At 44.4% G+C, this 13,930-nt stretch overlaps 1 protein-coding gene across 1 annotated transcript in view; it reads right to left on the bottom strand.

Annotated features, from left to right (window-relative positions):
• LNX2 (ligand of numb-protein X 2) overlaps positions 1-13,536 on the bottom strand; it is an 88,173-nt gene extending 74,637 nt beyond the window's left edge. The window contains exon 1 of the mRNA XM_052650082.1: positions 13,437-13,536. The gene's annotated coding sequence lies outside the window, so the exon portion shown is untranslated. The remainder of the gene's footprint in view (positions 1-13,436) is intronic.
• Positions 13,537-13,930: the final 394 nt, after the last annotated feature.

Below are 13,930 nucleotides of genomic sequence, written 5' to 3'. Positions count from 1 at the left end.
CTGTCTCCAGACCAACAGTCATAAAAATACTGAAATTTCCTCCGAGACTACTCTCTACCTTTGTTGCTATTTAGTTGCTCAGTTGTGTCCAACTCTTTGCAAACCCTATGAACTGTAGCCCGCCAGACTCCTCTGTCCATGGGATTTCCCAGGCAAGGATACTGGACTGGGCTGCCATGCCCTCCTCCAGGGGATCTTCCGGACCCAGGATGGAACCTGCATCTCCTGCATTAGCAGGTGGGTTCTTTACCACTGAGCCACCAGGGTGGCTCCCACTCTTCACCTACAATTTATAACTGTAATTATCAACTTTCACCTTGCCACAATACTCTCTATGCTTATGTTTTACCATTTAAATACCATATTTGCATCAAAATATAGTAACTGTAATAACACTGTTATCTGATTCATCTCAATTTCTGATTTTTTTCAATTCTCTTTTAAGAAAATAGAAAGACATTCTTTAAGATGGTGATGTTACTACTTTAACATTGAATTACAAATATTATTAAGAACATCAAGCTTTATCTCCCACATAGATTATCATTATCCTTCCTTAAATCCTAGTATGCTGTGAGAGCAATCTGTTTTCTATTAACAGAGCAATTTTGTTTTCGAGAAGCTCAAGTAACCAAGAGTAATTCTTTATGGAGACGTAAAGAACTCTGTACTACGAATAAGCATTTTCAGAACTACCTAATAGTCTATTTTGCTTTCTTCCAGGATCAGGTTTGATTTACCACCTCTGAATCCGAACTATAAAGAAGGAAAATTAAGTCACATTGTCATAGACTAAAATCACACTAAGCAACTTTATAACATGTAAACCTTTTATAAGAAAAAAGTTAATACACATTAGGTATAAGCTGAGATTTTATCATCCTTCTGTAACTTATAGAATGGTTTCATTAAAAAAAATTTTTAGTCCTCTGTGTAAATAGCTATCATATATTAAAACTCAGAATCCAGATTTTCAGAATAAGTCCTGAAAGTTTTCTTAATGTTATTATATACCTACAAAGGGCTTCCCTGGTGGCTCAGTGGTTAAAAAAAAAAAAAAAAAAAAACCTGCCTGCCAATGCAGGAGACACAAGAGACTCAGGTTCGATCCCTGGGTTGGGAAGATCCCCTGGAGTAGGAAGTAACAACCCACTACAGTATTCTTGCCTGGGAAATTCCACGGACAGAGCCTGGTGGTCTACAGTCCACAGGGCCACAAAAGAGTCAGACACAAATTATTAAACAACAACAAAACCTTCAAAGGTGGACAAATCATTCAAAGATGCTGACTAATATACTCCATATACCTGGAAAAAGAACAGGTCAGAGACCCAGAAAAACTATATCTATTTTTAACAAACTCTGAAATTAGTCTATTGAAGTATCAATTAATGTATCTCATCTATAATAAAAGCACAGAGCCTAAAATTAGAGAAATTAATGAGATTAATAAATATTTCATATGAGATCTAATTGCGATGGATACTTCTGAAATCTTACTAAAGGGCCCCTGACAGAATGGTCTTAGAAGGCAGACTACTGACCTTACATATCTAGTAGGAGAGACACAGAAAGCAACCATATACAGTGTGATACCTGGCTCCTTCCCAACCACCTTATTTTTTAGCTTCAGCTAGCCTTAGATTGCTGACTGTGGTGTCTCACAAGTACAAGATACAAAAATGAAAGAGAAATTCTAGTTGAAAATCCATTAAACTTTGCAGCAGGCCCTTGGCATCCGTGGTCCCCTAGCCTCAGGCTGGGTAGTACTGCAGCACTATTTATTGAGAAGAAAAACCTACAAATAAGTGGGCCCACACAGCTCAAACCCCTGTTGTTCAAGGGCCACCTGTACTAAGTACCATTTGAGAACTGTGTCCTTCATCAGTGTCATCCATTTCCTCCTCCCACTAAAACTATTCCATGTATTTCAGACCTTTTGCTTTTACATACAGTCTCAAAAATATGTTCAAAATATTTTGTTTGGACCCTTACTTACACCATATCCAAAATACGATTCATCTGGATTTTAAAAACTATGAAACTCCTATAACAAAATATAGGGAGAATGTTCCGTGACATCTTGATAGAGATTTCTTGAATAGGACACCAAAAGCACAGGAAATAAAAGCAAAAATTGACAAATAGGATTATATCAAACTTTAAAACAAAAGACACACCAGTGAAGTGAAAAGGCATTAACAAATTTATATCTGATAAAGTGTTAATATCCAAACACAGAAAGAATGCCTACAAATCAACAACAAAAATAAAATAACACAATAATGGGCCAAAGACTTGAATAGACATTTCCCCGATGATCTACAAGTGGTCAACAAGCATAATGAGAAGATGCTCAACATCACTAATCAGAGAAATGCAAATGAAAACCACAATGAGATATCTCTACATACCTGTTAAGATAGTTACTACTGAAAAACTCAGGATAAAAGGTTGGTAAGGATGCAGAGAAAGTGGAACTCTTGAGTACTGTTGTTGAGATTTTACAACTGTATAGCAGCTATGGAAAACTACTTTAAAAAAAATTAAAAGTACAACTACCACATGATCCAGCAAATCACGTCTAGGATCGAAAAACTGGGATTCAAAAGAACTGAGAGCAGGATCTCAAAGAGACATCTGTACACTCATGTTCACTGCAGCACTGACCACAACAGCCAAGAGACGGAAGCAACCCAAATGTCCATCAACAGAGGAAGGGTATAGACATAGAGAGGACTATTCAACCTTCCGAAGGAAGAAAATCCTATAACACACTACATCATGGATGAATTGTGAGGTCATTATACTATATGAAGTGAAGGAAGCCAGTTTCAAAAAGACAAATACTATATGGTTCTAATTACATGAGGTATTTAAAGTAATCAAATTCATATAAATGGAAAATATAAATGAATGATGGTTACCAGGGACAAAGGGGGAGGCGGAAACGGGGAGCTGTTGTTATGGGTACAGAGTTTCAGTTCTGCAAAATGAGAACGTTCTGGAAACATGCTGTACAACAAAGTGAACACACCTCAGACTCCTGACCTGCACTAAAAGTGGTCAAGATGGTCAATTTTATGCGACATGGTTTTTTTTACCACAATAAAAACTGAAGCAGTATAAAATTTTTTTGTTAGATTATTACTATCTTGATAAGATTCCTTTTACTTTACACACTGAAAATTTAGTATCTGCACTAAGATCGGTTCAGTCACTCACTCATGTCCAACTCTTTGTGACCCCATAGACCGCAGCATGCCACGTTTCCCTGTCCATCACCAACTCCCAGAGCTTGCTCAAACTCATGTCCATTGAGTCAGTGATGCCATCCAACCATCTCATCCTCTGTCATCTCCTTCTCCTGCCTTCAATCTTTCCCAGCATCAGGATCTTTTCCAGTGAGTCAGTTCTTTGCATCAGGTGGCCAAAGTATTGGAGTTTCAGTTTCAGCATTAATCCTTCCAGTGAATATTCCAGACTGATTTCCTTTAGGATGGATTGGCTGGATCTCCTTACAGGCCAAGGGATTCTCAAGAGTCTTCTCCAACATCACAGTTCAAAAGCATCAGTTCTTCATTGCTCAGCTTTTTTTATAATCCAACACTTACATCCATACACGACTACTGGAAAAACCATAACTTTGACTATACGGACCTTTGTCGGCAAAGTAACATCTCTGCTTTCTAATATACTATCTAGGTTGGTCATAGCTTTTCTTCCAAGGAGCAAGCGTCTTTTAATTTCATGGCTGCAGTCACCATCTGCAGTGATTTTGGAGCCCCCCAAAATAGTCTCTCACTGTTTCCATTGTTTCCCCATCTACTTGCCATGAAGTGATGGGACCAAATGTCATGATCCTAGTTTTCTGAATGTTGAGCTTGAAGCCAACTTTTTCACTCTCCTCTTTCACTTTCATCAAGAGGCTTTTTAGTTCCTCTTCACTTTCTGCCATAAGGGTGGTGTCATCTGCATATCTGAAGTTATTGATATTTCTCCTGGCAATCTTTATTCGAGCTTGTGCTTCATCCAGCCCAGTGTTTCGCATAATATACTCAGCATAGAAGTTAAATTAGCAGGGTGACAATATACAACCTTGACGTACTCCTTTCCCGATTTGGAACTGTCTGTTGTTCCATGTCCAGTTCTAAATGTTGCTTCTTGACAACAGCTGAGAAACCTGTATACCGATTTCTCAGAAGGCAGGTAAAGTGGTCTGGTATTCCCATCTCTTTCAGAATTTTCCATAGCTTGTTGTGATCCACCAGTCAAAGGCTTTGGCATAGTCAATAAAACATGTTTTTCTGGAACTCTCTTGCTTTTTTGATGATCCAATGGATGTTGACAATTTTATCTCTGATTCCTCTGCCTTTTCTAAATCCAGCTTGAACATCTGGAAGTTCACAGTTCACATACTGTTGAAGCCTGGCTTGGAGAATTTTGAGCATTACTTTGCTAGTGTGTGAGATGAGTGCAATTATGCGGTAGTTTGAACATTCTTTGGGATTGGAATGAAAACTGACCTTTTCCAATCCTGTGGCCACTGCTGAGTTTTCCAAATTTGTTGACATATTGAGTGCAACGCTGTAACAGCATCATCTTTTAGGATTTGAAACAGCTCAACTGGAATTCAATCACCTCCACTAGCTTTGTCATAGTGATGCCTCCAAGGCCCATTTGACTTCACATTGGAGGATGTCTGGCTCTAGGTGACTGATCACACCGTTGTGGTTATCTGGGTCATGAAGATCTTTTTTGTATAGTTCTTCTGTGTATTCTTGCCACCTCTTCTTAATACATTTTGCTTCTTAGGTCCATACCATTTCTGTCCTTTATTGCGCCCATCTTTGCAAGAAATGTTCCCTTCGTATCACTAATTTTCTTGAAGAGATAGGCTATATGTGTAAAATATAGTTGAGCCTTAAAGAACAAAAGTTTGAACTACATGGGTCCACTTACACACCGCTTGTTTTCAACAGTAAATACTACAGTACTGCACAGTCTGCATTTGAAATCATCAGATACAGAGCACTGTGGACAGGGAGGGTTGGCCCTAAGTTGTACATGGATTTTCAACTGCCTGGGAGGATCAGTGCCCTTCATCCCCACGTTGTTCAATGGACAATCAACTGTATAACCATATTTCAAATACATAGTATGAAAAAGTCAAATCTTATTAATTATATATGTATCAATATAATTATACTGACATGTTAACACATTACGCATTTTAAATATTAAACTGTAAAATATTTCGTTACTTTTTAGGAACAATAACTAAAGGAGATGTAAGGTCAATGGTGCTTTGTTTTACAAGTTTGGAACTGGAGTATATTTGTAGGCGAAAAAGCCATCAGGGAGAAAGAGACTCAGTACAGAAGGGGGTTAATGGATAAAGCTCTCCTAAAAGATACTCTGAAGGATGGGATCATGGGCACATGGGAAAATGAGCCTTTAACACAACAGACTTATTCAGACAAGCTGGAAAAGGGAGGGACAGAAATCTGCTAAATCAAACCAGGTGCTCAAGAACTGATCAGATTATCTGCAGGCTGCAAAAGAGAGGGTTTGATAAAAGGTTTCTGAATGAGGTTTCTAGAATCATCCATGAGAAAGGAAGAACAAGAGCCTGATTAGGGCCAACAGGGCCCACATGACCCGGCCCTACCTACCTCCGAGGCCCTATCTCCCATCACACTTTCCCAACTCTCTGCTACCCACCTCCTCACCCTCCTGCAGAGTGCCACCCGCCTCTGCTGCTTCCTCTGAGAAGGCTTTACCTGTAACATCTACGCAACCAGATATTGGTTCAAAGACAACTTCCTTGGGGTGGTTCCAGGGACAGCCAGCTCCCCAGAGACTAGGTTAGTTTCCCCTTGTTATACCCCTGACAACACCCCATGCCACAGCTACCCAACCGAAGGTGAATCACACCTGCCATGTTAAATGTTCTAGTAGCCAAGTGAATGAACTAGTTTGAATATTTTATTTGACCCAATATATCCAGGATATCATTTCAACCTGTAATCAATATAAAACTTACTGAGCTATTTTACCATTTTGGGTACTAAGTCTTCAAAATCGGGAAGAGTACAGTGACAGCAATCTCAATTCCGACCAGGAACGTTTCAGGAGCTACACATGCAGGTGACTACCGTGCTGGACAGCACAGCTCTCTGTCTCGTCAAAGTACTTACCGTATTTGTGACTATAATGTGTGCTGCTATTCGTTGAATGTCCATCTCCTCTAGAATGTAAGTTCTGTGAGATACTCCTGCCTGCTGAGCTCAGTGTCGCAGCACTCAGTAGGTGCCAAATAAAGGGAACTGCCTGAGGGGAATGCAGGGGAGGGGCTGTTTGAGAGGTGATTCCTGGCCTGGCCTGGCCTTCTAACAGGGTTTGTCAAAATAACTCAGGGAGAAGCAGAGTTAATGAAGCAGGCACAGAACAAAAGCAAGTTCAAGAGAAGCTAAGGTGCCAGGGAGACATATTCCAGGTGCTTAAATATAGATCCCACAGATGTTAATACAACAGGATGGGAGGTGGGATAAACAGGATGGCAGGCAAACTGTCCCTGCCCAAAGGGCACCGAAGAGCGACTGTGAGTGTGAGACAGCTGGAAGGACAGGCTCAGAAGCTGCGGTCAGAGGACAGGATACAGAAACGTAAGGTCTAATGTGGAGAACTGGGGGAATGTCCAAGGACAGTGGAAGTGAAGGTCAAGGAGAAGAGGAGACAAGGTACTTGCTTTAAGTCAGCGGTGTTCGTCATGCTCTGAGATGATGTGGGGTGGCCATGGAGGGTGGAGGCTTGAAGTGGGATCTCAGTTCCCTGAACAGGAATCAAACCCAGACTGTGGCAGTGAAAGCGCCAAATCGTCACCACTAGACCACCAGGGACTAGTAGCCAGAAGCAGGGTCCTGGCTCTTGCCTTCTTTGCAAAAGGAATTTTAGCAAAAAGATGGAAAAAAGAGAAACTGGTAAACTGTTTATTAGAAAAATACATGCAGGTGAGCTCAGGTGCTTTTGGGGTGGCTTGTTGTTGTTTAGTCACATCAGAGTCATTTCCAATGAGTTGGCTCTTCACTTTGGCCACCTGATGTGAAGAGCTGACTCATTAGAAAAGACCCTGATGCTGGGAACGACTGAAGACAAAAGGATGAGACTGTTGGATGGCATCACCAACTCAACGGACATGAGTTTGAGCAAACTCTGGGAGATGGTGAAGGACAGGGAAGCCTGGCATGCTGCAGTCCATAGTTGCAAAGAGTAGGACATGACTCAGTGACCGAACAAGCCATGTCCAACTCTTTTGTGTTCCCATGGATTGTAGCCCACCAAGCTCCTCTATCCATGGGATTTCCCAGGCGGGATTTCCCAGGCAAGATTTCCCACTAGAGTGGGTAGCCATTCCCTTCTCCGGGGGATCTTCCCGACTCAGGGATTGAACCTGCGCCTCCTGCATTACAGGCAGATCCTTTACCTCTGAGCCACCTGGGAAGCCCTGGTTGCTATATGGAGGCAGTTTTCTGGGTCTTTGTTTCCCTCCAGCCAATTACCTTGCTTTAACCCCACACTTGGTCTGACTCATGGCCCTCCCCTGTGTTATCTTTTAGCCAAGATGGATTCCAGCGTGAAGGTCTCTGGGAGGTTGACTGGACATATTATGGGCTAGTGTCCCCTCCCTTGAGGACCCTTTCTGTGCATGTGTAGTCTGGGAGACTGCCTTGACCCCAAGACTGAGGAATGTGCAACCTCCTTACCTAGCCAGGGCTCAGCCCTTCTCTGTTCCTGCCACCACTGTTATCTTAGCGTCCACAGGAGACTAAATCCAGCTGCTTATCCTGTTCCTGTTATTATCTTTGTCTTAAAGCATAAACAGGAGGTTAGTTGTAAATGTCTAACCCAGGGTCCATCTATCTTCTGCCTCAGAATGATTAACTCTGACTTAACGTCTTTTAAGATCTTAACCTTTCCAAGGGCAGAGAATGTTATATCCCACACAGCCCAGTGTCGATCCCATCATGTATGCTGCTTGTTGAATACAATTAAATTGGAAGTCTACAAACATTAAAATCATGTGGAAGAAAAGTGGAAATGGTTAGAATAAAACAATGAAATAAGACATAAGGACTTCAATTTATTTGCTCAATAATTAGATAGTTCAATTGAACAGGATTAAGAACTCTGATAAAGAATTAATTTTTAATTTTGGTAGCCAAAATCCCAATCTGAGGGGTAAAGGGGACATGGGGTACAAATATATACCAGACTTACTTTACTTTTATCAGTAAAACAAAATGATAACCAACAGAGCCTTTGGTAGCTTTATTAAAGCCAAGTAGACACCTGTTTATAGTTGGTAAAGAAACTGCCTGCAATGCAGGAGACCTAGGTTCGATCCCTGGGTCGGAAAGATCCCCTAGAGAAGAAAATGGCAAACCACTCCAGTATTCTTGCCTGGAGAATCCCATGGACAGAGGAGCCTGACGGGCTACAGTCCATGGGGTTGCAAGAGTCAGACACTGCTGCTGCTGCTGCTAAGTCGCTTCAGTCGTGTCCGACTCTGTGAGGCCCCAGAGACGGCAGCCCACCAGGCTCCGCCATCCCTGGGATTCCCCAGACAAGAACACTGGAGTGGGTTGCCATTTCCTTCTCCAACGCATGAAGTGAAAAGTGAAACTGAAGTCGCTCAGTCGTGTCCGGGACCCCGTGAACTACAGCCCACCAGACTCCTCCGTCCATGGGATTTTCCAGGCAAGAGTACTGCAGTGGGGTGCCATTGAGTCAGACACTACTTAGCTACTTAACCACCACCACCAGACACCTGTTTTACATAAGATACAGGTCCTCATAGTTTGTTTATAAACATTTTTTACAATGCCCCCTATTATATACTTTAGGGAAATTTGCTATTTAAAAGAACTCCAAGATTACTCTTTCAACAGAGGAAACAAAACCTAATTTGTTTACATGAAAGTGGCATGCTTTTTAAGTGGACACATGACAGTTTATGCTTATACATATAGATAAACACGTAAATACATGATATATGTAATTCCTATAGTATACTTAGGCATATATTCTGTGTAGGCAAAGTTTTAGTTGCCTATCGCCTATTTTCTGCACTTGTTTCTAATTCTCATTTTGCCTTCCCGGTCCAATTTTGAGAAACAAAATTCTCCCACATAATTATTCTGATGAGGGACCCTGATTATCAGAAAGAATAGAAGGAGACCTCAAGGGTGGGGGAATTAAGGTGTAAACTGTGCTTGGCCCGCTCTACCCACAACATTTCTGCTCCTTTTCTCATGTCTTATCTGGCCTGGAGTTTTACTAATAAGAGGACAAAATGATGATACAGGTGTCATCAGTTTAGCTCTGAACAAGGCAATACCCCTACAGAAACCTTTCTTCCCAACTACACCCCACAACAATCACAGTAAAAGGGGAGAAAAAGGGAATCATGCAAATAAATTACAGCAGCTGGCACTAAAATCACTGAATCATAATGGCCATAAATTCTGTTCCGGTGTTTTCTGTAAGAACATAGAGTACTTTAAGCAGCTTGGCTGGCTCAAATGCCTCTTTTGTTTTCCCTCTGACCAATGCTGTTCTAAAGATTTCAGTATGTCTGTGGGCCAAGACAGATCCAAGTCAATGGAGCCAATTCATTTATTCATGCATACATTAGTATCTTTGGTTCTGGGACTTGGGGACTCTACTGCAGTGACCAAATCATGATCCCTGCTCTCACGAAGTGTGCATTCTGAGGACTGCTGCTGCTAAGTCGCTTCAGTAGTGTCCGACTCTGAGCGACCCCACAGACGGCAGCCCACCAGGCTCCCCCGTCCCTGGGATTCTCTAAGCAAGAACACTGGAGTGGGTTGCCATTTCCTTCTCCAGTGCATGAAAGTGAAAAGTGAAAGTGAAAGTGAAGTCGCTCAGTCATGTCTGACTCTTAGCGACCCCATGGACTGCAGCCTACCAGGCTCCTCCATCTATGGGATTTTCCAGGCAAGAGTACTGGAGTGGGGTGCCATTGCCAGAGCCTATATATCTGCCTCTTTAAAAGCACACTGACTGGATGCTTCTATCTCCGTCACCATAATGTACATCGCCAACATTTGCTTCTTAAAAAATTCCTCTTAACAACTTCTCGTCAGTGAATAGACAAAACAGCCGTTTCTTCTAACTCGACTGACCAAAAAACTTATGTAACCACAGATTTTTCCAGTTTTGTACTTTCTGAGGAAGAGAGACGTATGACAGGAAAGCTGAAGGGGACTGAGTTTGTCAATCTCCCAGGCCCCTTAACAGAATCATTTTAGGCCTAAGCCTTCTACAACTGTACCTGTACATGCAAGATACACACAGATATGTATTTAAAATATGCTTATATACATCTGTTTTTAGAACCAACATTACTTCCTAAGTAAACCTATTAGATGAGAACTTTGACTCTTCTAGAAACCTAGGATTTTGATATAGGAAGGTAGGCCTAAAGTGAACTTTAGCCCCAGGAAAAATTAAATGGCTCTGCATAATAAAATTAAAAAGTACCGGGATTTTGAGGGGAGCAATCAAAAAGGAGAAGAGGAGGCAGGGGATGAGGGCAAAGGGCCCACCAGGTTACAGGAGCCTTGAGTTCCCTTGTGATGGTGACCAAAACGCATTTTAAGGCTAGAGACGCCCAGCATGGGACAGCAACACTTCTGGCACTGCAATGATGTAAACTCCCCACTGCTGCACCCCCTGCAAACCTCCCAAAAGCTGACCACACCCACCAAGGCTTTATGTGAGCTCTTGATCGTTTTATCTTCCATTCTTTCCTAGCTCCTGCCTAGCACATCTATCTAATAACAGCACCACAGATTCAACCACCCATGTGCACCTCAATGGATTGGTCCCAAACTACTTCCTTTCCCCACCTCTACCACGGACTGTTCTTAACTGTTCCTTCTCGTAACTTCCAGCATTCCACTAGCTCTTTAATGTCATAACCACTTCAGGAACAACCAATATTTATTGAGCACTTGTAATGTGCTAGGTACTCTGCCAAGGGCATTAATGCATAATTTCATTTGATCCTCAAACCCCACTAGACAGGTACACTTCCTTTTCTAAATGTTAGGAAACCAAAGTTCGGTGAGGACAGTGGTGCTCAGAGTAAGTGATGGAATTCAACCCCGTTCAGACTCCACAACCAGCTTAAGCAGTATACTCCAATGCTCCCAAGTCAAAAACCCTCCGAACCATCCCTCTCTCATTAATCATTCATAGTCACCTATCTGGTTGGACCAATTATACCTCCTGGATGCCACATCATCTCTACTTCTACTGCCTTCACAGAGAACAAAAAACAGCATCTACCAAGTCCTTCCTATGTGCCAAGCACTATTCTAAGTAACATACATATTTTTCAAGCTTTATCCCCCAAATCCTATGAAGTGAAGACCCTAAAGAAGAAAGAGGTTACGTAATGAGTGACAGAGCCAGATCCAAACCCAGACAATGTGAATTGAGAAGTGCTGAGCACGTAAACCCTCCAGGATTTAAGAGGCCCTGCGCCGTCTCCCTACCTCCCATCTGGACCCCCACCAACCTTCAGCCTGCCGCAGACATCCTTCTGGAAGGCAAATGTTATCATGACATTCTCCTGCTTAAACTTGGCAGCTCCATATCGCTGACTGGATCAAGTCCAAATTTCTTAATTTGGCACACAAAACCCTTTACGTTCCTGTTCAACTCAGTTCAATAAATATTTGAGTGCCCACTGTAAGCAAGGCCAAGTGCTAAGTGCTCCGAAATGAATAACACATCCCAGGCCCTGACCACGACTCCAACCACAGACACTATGTTCTTCAGCCAGAGAAACCAGATGTGGCTCTCAAAGCAACACCCTACCCGCTAGTCCCTCTGCAGAGAATGAAAATCCCCCAGCCACCTGAAGAGTAAGTGCAGGTGTGATGCCTTCCCTAACAAACTCCAGGCAGAAATTCTCCCTCTTTTAAGGTCCCTCAACACCCGCTCAAATCGCTTTCAAGTGGCTGGTTGAAGAAAGTCATATATAGGCTTCCAAACAGCACTGTGAGCCAGTTTAGGGCAAGAGCTGACCCTTGCCAAGCATGTCCGGTTTGCAGAAGACACTCATTTGCTGAATGAATAAATAATAGGAAAAGTATAACCTGATGAGAAAAGGAGAGGAACAAGATACAGAATTAGGAATGCTAACACACAGGTGGGCCACATTAAAAGCAGCAGTAGTTATTTTGCCTGGGTTACAAACAGGCCTACATTTTTCCTCCTATGGGAAAACTCACGTGCAGGACTTGGACAAGCTAAAAGGGCACAACTTTTGTTATTAGTGGCTCCAGAAAGCTCGGACAGGCCAAAAAGGATACAAGATGAAAGTCCATTGTCTAAAGGGGTGAGGAGATGGGAATCAAATCTATCCAAGTAAATAATATTGATCTACTGGGATGAACTCACCAGGGCTACGTCACAGTATGGTGCAAGGAAGAGAGGAAAAAAAAAAAAGTCAAAATCTGTCCTGAGACCAATTTAGAAATTAGTATGACTGCGGCCAGAATGTGAAATTTTAAAAGCGAAGTTACAATAAACCGAAGCTCACAACTGTTTCCCCCTTCTGAATCGCCACTGCTTTTCGCTCAACTTCATTTCTGTAATTTAAAAAGCAGCCATCTACTAGAGTTAAGCCCAGGTATGAGCGTACTGTAGCTCCTGGCATATACTGAACGTCTTGATTCATAACCGTAAATGCACACAGAAACCTCCGAAAAAACGCTACATCTAAGCCGCAAGTCCTTCGTCTAGATCCGGGCATGAGGTTCTGAAAAGCGAGTGAGGTCCTTTCTGAACGGTGCTTTGTGTGCGGCTGTTTCCAAGCCAAGGGCCGTGTTTTGAAATTACCCCCTCGAGGGTGTCACGTCTCTCTCTCACCCTCTCCAGCCTCCAGGGAAAGGTGAGAATTCGCGGGCAACAGGCTGGGACGGAGCGTACGACCTCGCCCCGCTCCTTTCAAATGGGTACAAGACCGGGTAATGCAGCCGGTGGCTCTCTCACCCATGGCCACAGACACTCAGGGGACAAAAATATTACCCCACCTCTCCCCTCCCTAAAACCGGAGCAAACGACTCAAAAAGCTCGGCCACCGGCGGCCGGGACCCCCCAGATTGTCAGAGCCGAGGCCGCCCGCCCCCGCCGGCGCCCGGCAGCCCCGCGCCCTCCTCCCTGGACCCCGTGTCCCCGCAGCCCGGCCCGGCCAGGAGAGCGCGACGGACGCCGCGGCCGCCCGCCTCCGCCGCCTCCCGGGCGCCGCGACGCCCCACACCCCACACGCCGCCCGCACCTGAGGCGCGGCCGGACCGCGAGCGGCCGCCGAGCGTGGCGGGCAGGGCAAAGTTACTCACCGGGTGAGCCCGGCTCCCGCGCCCCAGCCGAGCGTCGGCTCCGATTCCGCGGCCCCGCTGAGGGAGCGCGGGGGCCAGCTGGCCTCCGCTCCGCCCGGACCTGCCGCCGCTGCCGCCGCCGCAGATTTCCTGGCAAGGAGCAAACTCTAGTCAAGACTTCGCTCCTCAACCGCCCCTGCTGCCTTCCCGCGGGCGAACGCCAGGGCCGAGCCACGCAAGCCGACACGCACCCCGGCCAATGGGTAGCGGCATAGGGCGGGGAAGGGCCGGGCCAGAGGGCGGCTTCACCTATCCGAGAGCTCGGGGGGCGGGCCGGGCCCGGGCCGTCACTCCGGGTTAGAGTGAGCCCGCTCCGCCCCAGACCGCCGCGCGCCCTCCCTCCACCCCCTCAGCCGTCCCCACTGCTGTCCGCCTTGCAGCCCCCGGCGCGGGGCCAGTGCTGCCTCTGCTCTCACTACCGATCGCGCGAGGACAGGGGAACAGCTAGGGGAGGC

This window comes from Budorcas taxicolor, chromosome 12 (assembly GCF_023091745.1).
Source record: "Budorcas taxicolor isolate Tak-1 chromosome 12, Takin1.1, whole genome shotgun sequence".
NCBI lineage: Eukaryota > Metazoa > Chordata > Mammalia > Artiodactyla > Bovidae > Budorcas > Budorcas taxicolor.
Note: the sequence above shows the minus strand (reverse complement) of the source record. Positions and strands in the feature narration are given on the sequence as shown.